The sequence below is a fragment of the Alosa alosa genome, chromosome 4 (assembly GCF_017589495.1).
Source record: "Alosa alosa isolate M-15738 ecotype Scorff River chromosome 4, AALO_Geno_1.1, whole genome shotgun sequence".
Classification (NCBI taxonomy): Eukaryota; Metazoa; Chordata; class Actinopteri; order Clupeiformes; family Clupeidae; genus Alosa; species Alosa alosa.
The window spans coordinates 9,307,656-9,320,277 of record NC_063192.1 but is presented as its reverse complement, the minus strand read 5'-3'; the positions used below and the strand labels follow the sequence as shown (position 1 = coordinate 9,320,277).

Here is a 12,622-nt window from a genome sequence, read left to right as displayed (position 1 = left end):
ATGAAGTTTCTACGTTAAACGGTTGAAGCTGCATTAAGTGTGTTAGAAGAAGAAAAATAATAATAACTAGAAAAACATTTCCTGAAGGAAATACAGTGCATGAAAATGCAAAAATATGATGTAAAATATCATACAGAGTAAAAACAAACTATATTGGTTGCTAGGTAGATGAGGTTTAATATAGTTGGAATGACTGAACAGTTAAATAAGTGGATAGTTTAAATGGTTAAATTATTTAGGTAGATAGTTGACGATAACTGACACTTGGAATGGCTCTAATGTTTGCTAGCAGTTATGCTGACTATATTAACAAAGATAATAATGCTAACCAAGTTACTATGCTAACTAGCATGCTAACAATGTTAAAATGCTAAGTATGCTAACCATGTGACTTAGCTAACTTAGTTAATCATTTTTAGCAGTTATGCTAACTATGCTAACTAGCATGCCAACTATGCTAACAATGTGACTTAGCTAACTTAGCTAACTAGCTACAGTGGGTAGGAGTCATAGTTGATGACAAGTAACAGTTACAATGGCTGAACAGTTAAAAAGTTTAGTAGTTTAAAGGGTTAAATTGTTTAACAGTAAAATATTATAGTGAGGACTTTTATTTTGAAACAGTTTTGGCAGAGGAAGCAGTTGAACAGGATGTGTAGTCTTAATAGGGCCAGTTTGTATGCTTAAAGTTCTGAGACTGGCAGTTGGTCCAGGTGGCCTGAACACCTGCCATAGGATTCTAATTGCCTTGGCTCTATTGTGATGTCATCAGCCCATGTTAAGTCTATGGGGACATTTTGAACAGTTTTTTTAATTAATAGTTTAAAAGTATAAAAGTTACAAAGCTGAAAAATACATAGCACCCATGTCCTAAGTAAGACCTATTTAACATAGTTTGAATGAAGTTTCTAATGCTAAACGGTTGAAGCTGCATTAAATGCGTTAGAAGAAGAACAAGAAGAAGCCTAGGAAGAACAGTACAGTGCATTTTCATGCACTGTAATAAGAAGCCTAGGAAGAATAACAGTACAGTGCATTTTCATGCACTGTAATAATAACTAGAAAACGCAATTTCCAGGGAATTACCAGTGCATGAAAATGCAAAAACATATGGTGTGAAATATATTGTTAAAACAGATGATGTGCTAATTGGCAACCAACATGATGAGGGTTTAATATAGTTCAAATGACTGAACTAGGTAGATGAGGTTTAATATAGTTGGAATGACTGAACTAGGTAGATGGGGCTTAATATAGTCTGAAATGACTGGAACAGTTAAATAGGTGGATAGTTTATATAGTTAAAATGATTTGCTTGGTAGATAAGGTTTAATATAGTTGGAATGATTGAACGGTTAAATAGGTGGATAATTTAAATAGTTAAATTATTTAGGTAGATAATTGACGATAACTAACAGTTGGAATGGCCCTAATGTTTGCTAGCAGTTATGCTACTATGTTATCAAAGAAAATAATGTTAACCAAGTTTTTTTGCTAAAAATGTTAATTAGCATGCTAACTATGCTAGCATGCTAACTATGTTACTTAGCTAACTTAGCTAATAATTTTTAACAGTTTTGCTAACTAGCATGCTAACACGCTAACTATGTTAACCATGTTACTTAGCTAACTTAGCTAATCATTTTTAGCAGTTTTGCTAAAAATGCTAACTACCATGCTAACACGCTAGCATTCTAACTATGCTAACCACATTACTTAGCTAACTTAGCTAATTATTTTTAGCAGTTTTGCTAAAAATGCTAACTAACATGCTAACATGCTAACTATGCTAACCACGTTACTTAGCTAACTTAGCTAATCATTTTTAGCAGTTTTGCTAAAAATGCTAACTAACATGCTAATATGCTACCATGCTAACCATGCTAACTAACTACAGTGGGTAGGAGTCATAGTTGATGACAAGTAACAGTTACAATGGCTGAACAGTTAGTAGTTTAAAGGGTTAAATTGTTTAACAGTAAAATATTATAGTGAGGACTTTTATTTTGAAACAGTTTTTGGCAGAGGAAGCAGTTGAACAGGATGTGTAGTCTTAATAGGGCCAGTTTGTATGCTTAAAGCCTGAGACTGGCAGTTGGTCCAGGTGGCCTGAACACCTGCCATAGGATTCTAATTGCTTAACGGCTCTATTGTGATGTCATCAGCCCATGTTAAGTCTATGGGGACATTTTGAACAGTTTTTAATTAATAGTTTAAAAGTATAAAAGTTACAAAGCTGAAAAAAATACATAGCACCCATGTCCTAAGTAAGACCTCACGAATATAGTTTGAATGAAGTTTCTACTGCTAAACGGTTGAAGCTGCATTAAACGCGATGGAAGAAGAAGAATAAGAAGAAGCCTAGGAAGAACAGTACAGTGCATTTTCATGCACTGTAATAACTAGAAAATGCAATTCCAGGGAATTACCATTGCATGTAAATGCAAAAAAGCTGCTGTGTATAACATTATATTACTTACAGTATGATTATTCAGATTACACAGTCTTTACAGTATTCTTTAAAACCACTTACTTGGTTAGATGTTAGCTTAGAGTATATGACAGTCAGTAAAAATAAATGGTCAATTCAATATTCAAAATCTCTTACAGAGCCAGCCTCGCAATTCATAGACTTTCACATTAAGCCGTTGGCTCAACAGCTTCCTTCCTTCATACAAGATACTACTCATGTGTTGAAGGTTTTAAGTGATTTGAATGTCCCAGACAACTGTTTTTTAGTCACGTTAGATGTGGAGTCTCTTTACACTAATATTGCTCATGACGATGGACTGAAAGCCCTACAGCATTTTCTGAAGAATAGGCCTACAGACTCTTTGCCTCCCTCTGAATTTATTATCCAGCTCACCGAATGGACATTAAAAAACAATGTTTTCCTTTTCCAAGACCTTTTGTACATTCAGGTTCGGGGTACAGCAATGGGTGCATGCTTTGCCCCTAACTATGCTAACCTGTTTTTAGGTTTATGGGAGAGGGATTTTGTCTATTCAAACGAATACAGTGACAAGATAAAATGGTGGGGGAGGTATATTGATGATATTTTTTTGATATGGGGTGGTTCTTATGAAGAACTGTTGCTGTTTTATGATCATCTGAACAACAATAACAGGAATGTAAAATTGTGTATGGAATATTCCAGAACTACTATCAATTTTTTAGATCTAACCATTTCTAGTGGTAATGATGGTAAGCTCCATACTACTGTATATCGTAAAACTACAGATAGGAACACCACGTTGAAAGCAGATAGCTTCCATCCAAATTGGCTTCAAAATAATATACCTTTTGGCCAGTTCCAACGCCTTAGACTAATTTGTGATACTGATAACTTAATATGAAGTGCAAGCAAAGATAATGTCTAACCGATTTTCACAAAGGCTACCACACAGAAACTATACAAAATGCCTATAGGAAAGCTCAGTCCATTCCTAGATCAGAGCTACTCCAGAAAAAAAAGGCGGTCCTCTGAAGAAAAAACCAGGCTTATTTTGTTACAAAATACAGCTCTTTAGCTAATCCTATAAAAAGGATAATACACTCAAACTGGAAACTCATCGAGAGTGACCAAGTACTCAGAGAAATGTTTTCTGCACCACCAATAATCAGCTTTAGGAGGGCTCCCACACTACGTGATAGGCTAGTACCAAGTCATCTCCCTGCTAAAAAGCAGGTTACTTGGCTTCATAGACAGTTAAAAGGTACCTACAGATGTGGATCTTGCAATCATTGTTCCAACATTAAAGAATGCAAACAATTCTGTGATTTCCAGACAAACAAGACGCATAATATAAAAACATTCATTAATTGCAATACTACGTTTGTGGTATATAGGCCATCATGCAAATGTGGATGCTTTTACATTGGTCGAACCAAGAGACGCCTTAAAGACAGAGTATGTGAGCACAAAAACACCATTAGAAAAGCTAATTCGGATTACCCTATGGCAAAACACTTCCAAAATTTGCACAACTGCAATCCAGAAGGCCTTATGGTAGAGGGTTTAGAAACTATTAAAAAGAACATTCGGGGTGGTGACCGATTAAAATTACTTTTACAAAGAGAAACATTCTACATATACAATCTACAGGCCACAGTTTACCCTGGGTTGAATGAAGAAATCGATTTCAGTCCTTTTTTTGTGATCATCTTTTTCTCTGTATATATTTGCTTAGGCTTAACTGGTAATAGTCTTTCTCTATACCTTGTACTCTCTCTGAGGCTTATATTTACTTATGTATAGCCACCTAGTGGATTATTTTTGTCTTTTTGTATGTGAACATTTATAGCCAGCCACCTAGTGGACTGTTCTGGCATGTTTCATGTGGTAATTCACCATATCACTCAGGTGTTTCCAATTAGCCTACAAAAGGGGAAATTGTTTGTCTGTGACGCACACCCTGAAGAAGGTAGCTTTGTGCTGCTGGCGTGGGTTGCTTCTCCTTATGTTTTTAAACTTTCTATGATGAATTAGCCAGTTAAATAAAGCTTTTATATTTTTGAAGAAGAGTGCCTTGGACCCCTTTTTTTTCTATTTACTAATGGTTACATGTTTGTAAGAATGTATGTTAGTATGTTGCTAGCAACATTGTCAGAGATGTATGGTTGACAGGTGTGCACAGACAGGCACACACGTAATGTCATACATGGTCATCACCACTGGTCTGGTCCCTAAAAGACAAAAGCAACAAGTTTAACAGTTATGCCAAAACAATACAAGGAATGTCTGCAATTGTCCTAACAGTAGCCTATTCATGGCTTTATCCTTTCCCTTTCCACAGGAGTATAATCAAGCACCAAATGCATTCATAATCTAGGTGCTTGATTGTATACACCTGTGGAAAGGGACCTGATGAAACCCATCAATAGACGAACTATGATAGCTTGATAGTGTTTACTTAGGCTACGTAAGAATCAGGAGCATAGAATGAAAACGTAGCCATGGCCTATTTGATACACAAACAAGCGGTAAACAACGTTACAAATTTGGTAAAAATAAAAACAGGAGTATATTTGTTAGCTTTAACTAAAATGTGAACGGTGGAAGCTATAACGTTATGACCATCAACAATGATTCACGTTATTCATGCCCTTCATGACACCCATGATGGGTTTCATCAGGTTCCTTCACACAGTATAATCAAGCACCAGTCTGCATTCATAATCTATTCTAGGTGCTTGATTCTATACACCCGTGTTTAGTGACCTGATGTCGAATAAAATCAGAGCCATAGTATCTGTAGGCCTACTTACTTCTCTGGTTTACGTTAACGTTCTAGTTAAAACGCTGCTGGTTAGTAGGCCTAATGAACAAATGTAACGTTAACGTTAGTGCATTAGGCCTCCGTTTGATTGTCGTTATCTATCGAAACCTACAGCTAACCGGTCACTGTAACGTTGACGACATATTAACGTTGATTAACAGTGGGTTTCCTTAATCAACGTAGCAAGGTGCTAACGTCCACTAGCCTATTTCACTAATGTTAAAACGTTAACGTTATAACGTTAGTGTAGTTTATATGTTTCATACATTCACACATGTATACACAAGTTATTGAGCCGTTTCCGCTCTACATCCTGAACTTCTTCCGTCGAATGCAATCCACTTCCGTTCTGGCGGGCTGGGTTTGTTTTGCTAGCTTGCTCCGTTGTGCCCGATCGGCACTGATATCGCTGTGACAAAGAGGATATAACCATTAGCTGCTACAACATGAAGAAAAGTGGTTCGGGAACCACGGTGCTGTAGTTGGTTGTAAAACCGGAGAAAGCACCTGAACGAGTGGTTAGATAGAGAGTGCTACGCACCACAAACCAGCTACGAAAGAGGCAATGTCCATGCGCCCATTGTTCACATTTTTCGCAAGCCTGATAGCTTACTTGGAATCAAGGACCTGGCTGAAGGCATTGAATGTAAAGAAACCACCACGCAATTTTTTGTTTGTTCCCATCACTTTGTGGACAAAAACCAACCAAGGATAATCCTTTTCCCAGAGTTGTGGTTGGGATACAATCGCGACTACCCAGCCAAAGAGGCGTCAACTCACCCAGCTTAACAACTGCCTCCCCCAGATAAAGAAATGCAGACTTGAATCTGAGGGTAAGTTCAGCAACTTTAGCTATGAAGCTGAAAATACTGTTAATTATGAAGAACATTGCTACCGGTATTTTGCTAAGGCAGTTGATTTTTTTTTGGAGATGGGACAAATAATGCACACGATATACATCATTAATTGTGTGTAATATGTGTGCGCAGCATGTCTTTACATCATAAATACAATGCAAGGTGGCAGGCTGTTGTGATGATGATTGTGTGTGTGTGTGTGTGCAGGGAGTGCAATGTTGTAGTACAAATTTTGTCATTGTGATTATTAGAGAGAGGACTATGTCTGCATTAATTTGGCTCCATCCATGTTTTCTGGTCCCCTTATTAGATGCTCCTGAAACCTGTCAGCCTGCCTGTGAGGCCGAGCCTGCTACACCAAAATTTTCGAGATGCCCAGACCCAATGGGAGGATCCGTCACATGTTGACCACACGCATTGTTCAACAACACCGTCCGCTAAAGTAGACAAGGCCACACAGTGCGCAGGCAGAAATGGGTCCTACTGTGACTAGCACCACGGTCATTGATGATGCTAGGTCCCGCTGTATACAGGAGTGCGATGGTTCAATTTTTCACCCTAGTGACGGTGTTGTTGCCTTTCAGTAAGCCATCAATTACCCTTCCTGTTGTTGACCAAATCCTAATGACCTTGATTAAGTTAAAACTAAACCTAATATTAGGAGATATTGCTCACCGCTTCAATGTGTCCACATCCATGGCAAGCATTGTGATTAGTCACTGGATTGACGTGATGGGTGAACAGTTCAAAGTCCTGATCCCATGGCTTCCAAAGAGACCATTCGTGCCACCATGCCCTTGTCGCTTCAGAGGAACTACCCTCAACCACCTGCATCATCGACTGTGCGAAAGTGCCATGCAGAGAGCCACAAACCATGACTCAAGGAGTGACACTTTCAGCCAATACAAATCACGCCCAACACTGTGAAATATCTCGTCGCTGCTGTGGCCCCTAATGGGCTTATCATGTTTATATCTGACGCCTATGCTGGCAGAAGCAGCGATAAGTTTATCACCATGGACAGTGGGTTTCTAGACTATCTGAGGGCTGGTGATGAGGTCATGGCGGACCGTGGGTTCACCATTCGAGACTTGCTTGATGAGAGAAGGGTCAGTTTGAACATCCCTGCATTCACCTACAGGCAATCAGTTGACAAATGAGGAGAGGCACACGCACAGGCTGAAGTAGTAGCCAATGTCCGCGATACACGCGGAAAGAGCAATCCAGAGACTGAAGGTCTTTTAAGATTTTATCCCAGACCGTTCCCATCAGCATGGCAATCAAACTGGACAACATCTTAACCATCTGTGCTGGCCTAGTTAACCTGAAGAGTCCACTGATTAGAGTGCCTCGTGAGGTTTAGAATCTTGCCTTATGTCCCAGTCTACCAACACCCAGCCATGTTGTTCATTAAATACAGATAAACACAATAAATACTGCATGCATTGTATTTTTTTTAATATTATATATGAATATTTTTATAGTGATGTAATTGTGTGGGCTTTGTATTTTACTTTTTAAATACCTGTTAGAATTAAACATATGATCTTTTCTTGTTGAAGCCATTTCTTTAGTTTCCTCAAAACAATTAATTAATCCAGTGTTATTTATGTACAGTATGAGCTTACTATGAATGATAAACTGTGTTAACAGAAATTGTAGCCCTCTAAGGAACATAAGGCCTATCATTCATGATCGTAGTTCAGTGCAATAATGAAGGAAATGAACTATTCTTGTCTTTGACACTGTGTAATTCCCTCTTGTTGTACTAACATGTAAACATCTAATTTGCTAAAAGGGCATTGTTTGCTGATAGTAGAGGATTCATTTTGAATGTATCTCATATTTGAAGAAATAATCTTTTTTATTATTAACTTAAAGGTGCTCTAAGCCTGTGCCCTGAATACACTGTAAAAAATGCGGTCTCTGTGGACAGCCCAGGCTCCAAAAATGGCAACAAAAACAACTTGGTCCAACCTAGACCATAAAAACATAACAAACTGTTAAAGCAAATCACTAACGACGAGATGCATGCTTAGTTTAAATGAGTTTCAACTGCATGGTAGGGAGGGTGAGGGAGGTTTATTGGTGTTTTAAGCCCCCAACGTTGTCTTCAAGGCAGTGCTGCCTGGAAGGTGCTAGGGTTAGGCATGGGTTAGGGTTAGGTGCCTTTAAGTCAACGGTGGCAGCGCTGCCTGGAAGACAACGTTGGGGGCTTAAAACACCATAGAGCGTGAGGGAGTGGCGAGCTAGCTCTGTTTTGTTTGAACGTCAATAGAAGTGACATTACCCAACATCACTTACTGTAGAGCGCCTTTAATAATTCTCTTCTAAGTAATTAATACATTTGTTTATGTTTATGTATGGTTGTTATTTTGTTAAATTTGGTCTAGTCTGTTACTTATATGGTATTTTTTAAATTTAGGATAAACAACTTTACTTTTAATTGTACAATCACATTGACCAGCAGCAAGTGGCAGGTTTCCTATTGTTCTCTATGGTTCGGCAGCAGAACGGTGGCAACGATGGGGTAATGCTAGCTTGAACAAGCTGAGCGTTGAACTTGGTTCAACTTTCAAAACGCAACGTGAGCGTCTTCAATTGTCAGTTAAGGCAAACCGTTTGTGTTACCATAGGAAAGAGATGGAACTCATTATGATCTAAGCTTAGGCTTGCCGCTACCGCTAAAGGAACCCTCTGAAAATGGCTACTGTATCACACATGCTTATACCTCTGCAGAGACTCGACATGTTGGAGACGTTTGAAAATTAACTGGGGGACTATGATCCCCATGACTACGCCTATGAAGGGGAGCCAGCATCAGACGCCCAGCTGGATGCCATCTCCATCCCCGGCAGTGAGGTTGACAGCAACCTACTCCAGAATCTGCACCCAAAATTCAGAACTTTGGCCAACATATGTACCAGATCTAATGGAGGGAATTCAATGGTACAGTGTAACATGAGAGTGAATATATTCTCTTGATCTAATAGTAGTGTTGGGAAAGTTCACTTTTTACATGAACTAGTTCAGTTCATAGTTCATAATTTCATTTTTTTTTAAACTAATTTCATAGTTCCAAAAATTAACTAGTTCATAGTTCTTTTTCCATATGTTTTGGGCTCCACTTTACTCAAAGGCAGCTGGTCTCCAACAATATACTGCACCACTAGTTTGTCCAGCTCAGCTGGGAGATGACAACGGAGCCGCTACTGTACACAGTTAATGGGATTTGGGTCGAGGATCTGTCTTGATTGTCTTTTGATTTTTTATTTACTTGCACATGAAAGGCTAGCCAGGTGCTTCAGTTCAATGTGCCAGGTTTCAGGTTTGCTGTGGATGTGATTTCAATTCTATTTTGAGGAAAAATGAAACTCGAGCACAAAAAAAATTGTAGTTGAGCAAACAGGAATCTATGTTGTGCTCCACAAATGTCTTTGCCTGTTTATATATGTGTGGGTTTAATGTGAGTGACACTGGTTGTTTTGTTTGGTTTGTATTTTTTGGGGCTGAAAACTGTGGAAGCCATTTTTACCTGGTTGCATTGTTGCCTATTTATTCAAAGCATTCTACTGGGTCATAGCGCTCTTTTAAACTGAAATCAATAAACTGACTACTTGGGGAATCCTACATCTCTTTATCCATTGTTTGGTTGAGTGGCCTGCTTTGGGAGAACCTCTTAGCACACAGGTGGGGAGTCATTCTGGGTTCTGGGGTCTCAGTAAGGCTAAACATTGGTACTAGTAGGGCGTTCTGCCACATACTGTATGATTTGTTGCTGTAAAACCAATCCGCACCCGTAGAATAGATTTGTATGTGTAGTACATAGTTGTAATATTGACAATTTCTTGTACAAATAATTTTTACAGATATACATACTTTCTACAGTTTCAAAATGTGATAAGCACATTATATACAGAACATACGTACAAGACATATAAGTCAATCTGGATTCCATACAGAAACACATTCCCATTGGATTTGGGCATGTGGGCTACACAAACATTTAACCAAGGACAATAAACTGTCTTATTCTTTTGTCTCAGTTTTTGAGCCATGTGTCAAGATAAATTTGAAAAATAACCCCTTAAATAGTGACTTCTGGCGAGTTTTATGGAAAGAAACATTAATCCTTTGAGACCTAGGCAGTGCAATTTGTCATTATAAGGGCCATATAGCCTACATCCTATATCTTGTTTGTTGTATTTTTCAGGATAGTCGGGGATTTATACCCATCTGTGAAAGTAATAATAATAACAAGTAATAATACTTGCATAGCCTATGTCTCTTATGTCAGCCTTTATATCAAGTGTGAGCAGGTGTAACTTAACTACTAACCCAGAATAAACTGGAAATGGAGCTTGTTCTATCAAAAATAAAGATTTTATTGACACATTTATTGCAGACATAATCAAATCAAACAAAATAAAAGAACTAAAGAAAATGGGTCTGTCCTACACCAGGGAGATGAAGTGGAGGTAAGCTGCCAAAAGGGGAGAAATCACATCACCAGTATCACAGCACACAACAATTCAGCCTACAGTAACACTTTAAGGACCACAACAGGCCAAGGTTATTCAAGTCACGCCACACATCACACGTAAGATAACTAGCCTACCATCAGATACCCCCTTTACTGTAAGCACAACACCCACTTAAAGAAGTAAAACAAAATGGTCCATGCACAAGGTTAGTAACAAACAAACGTTCTGATTGACCACAAGGTTTAAATATGGGAAAAACAGTGGTTGGCTCCTTCTATGATGAGACTTTTGTTCAAGGGTAGGGCAGTTTTCTTCTCTGGACACATGCAGGTGTCTGGAATCTTGTTTCTTGGCTGATGTGTCTAAGCACTCACTCCAAGTTGTAGATAGATAGATAGATAGGTAGATACTTTATTGATCCCCAAGGGGAAATTCAAGATTGTAGCCTAGTCCTCACCAAACATGAATCAACTCAAACAGCAAACAAATGCAGGCCTCAGCTGCTCTCAAAGCTCAGGTGTTTCAGACCAGGAAGAAAGACCCAGGTAAGCTCCTACCCCTCTATATAGACACTTCCTCCTCTGGGTCCTAGTGCTATACCTGTTACCTTCCCTGCCACACAAGGACAAATGATTTGTGTTTTTGCATTAGTGTCACAGGAAGCATGCCAGTAGAAATAACTTGAATGTAGAATGTACCTACTGGTAATCCTCCTCTGCATTTGTCACCTGAAATAACCTGTTCTTGCATATGTGCGGATGCCATGTATCCAAAAGCACAGCTGATCTGTGCATGCCAAGACCAACTTTTGATTCTTTGATAAGGACAGTCAATTCATTATTTTGGGTTGCTATTACATTTGAATTGCAGACCAAAGACCGTGTAGAAATGTGCTGTAATTTCAAAACCGGATTACTCGGGAACAGCTTATTGTACAGCAAAATGCTTCATCTGATCTGGCTATTTCACTTTCAACTTGACTGCACTCCTTGTGTTTGCGCATCAATAGGCATAAGGTTGCAGGATCACCTATTTTGGAATTTTAACCAGATACAACGAATGCTATTTTTTGATTGGATGTCAGGTGATCATTTATTCGGGTTATCATTTTATTTGATGTCAGGTGATCATTATTTATGAGCGGTGAGCTACTTCTGAACCATGCAAGAAATTCTCTTGTATGCCTGTGCCTCGTCCATTAATTATGTGGATACCTTGACATAGTCTGCAGTTTTTCTGCATGAGAGTGTGTGAACTTCTCGGTGTGTGAGCGTGTGAACTTGCTGAATTGCATGTGTCTCACGCCCATTTCGCAAGACTCGAGAACCCTGGTGGTTCTAAAGAACAGGAGTGGAAACTGTTATCCCCTTGAGGATATTCCTGGCAGCCCTTCCAAGAATGAAGATTGTCACCCTCAGACTTATCCTCATTCTGATGAGTAATCAAACAAATACCTTTTTTAAAGCATATTTTGGGGCTTTTTGCCTTTAGAGAGAGAGAGAGATTTGAACCTGAGTCCTCATGGGCACTTGGAACCGATGATATGGACACTTGTGCCGCAGCAACCCCAACGACTACATTTTTGTTTAAGTTATGAATGTGAAAGTCTAAAATATAGCATGACTGTCCTTATAATGATCATAAATGGTCAATGATTGAAATGCATTTTATGGAATATAACAATTTGATACAACTATAAAAGTAGCATTTAATACTGACAGGTTGTAGGGCTACTAGACATCAACCGAGGATGAGAATACCAACATGAAATAGAATCTGGACCCAAGTTCAAATCTCAAACCTGCCATTGTGAGTCCTTGTTGCTTTGGATGAAAGAATCTGCTAAATACCAGCCAACTTTAACTTTAAGTTCACACCACTGGCTGCCTTTTGAAGGCCAAACCTTTTTGAAAACCCGAGCCAGTTGTTACAGAGTACAACCACAGGTTTCTCACACACACACACACACACACACACACAAACGAAAGAAAATGAGTCGTGC

At 38.8% G+C, this 12,622-nt stretch overlaps 1 pseudogene; it reads left to right on the top strand.

Moving 5' to 3' along the window:
- The first annotated feature begins 6,676 nt into the window (after positions 1–6,676).
- LOC125292977 lies at positions 6,677–7,615 on the top strand (annotated as a pseudogene).
- Positions 7,616–12,622: the final 5,007 nt, after the last annotated feature.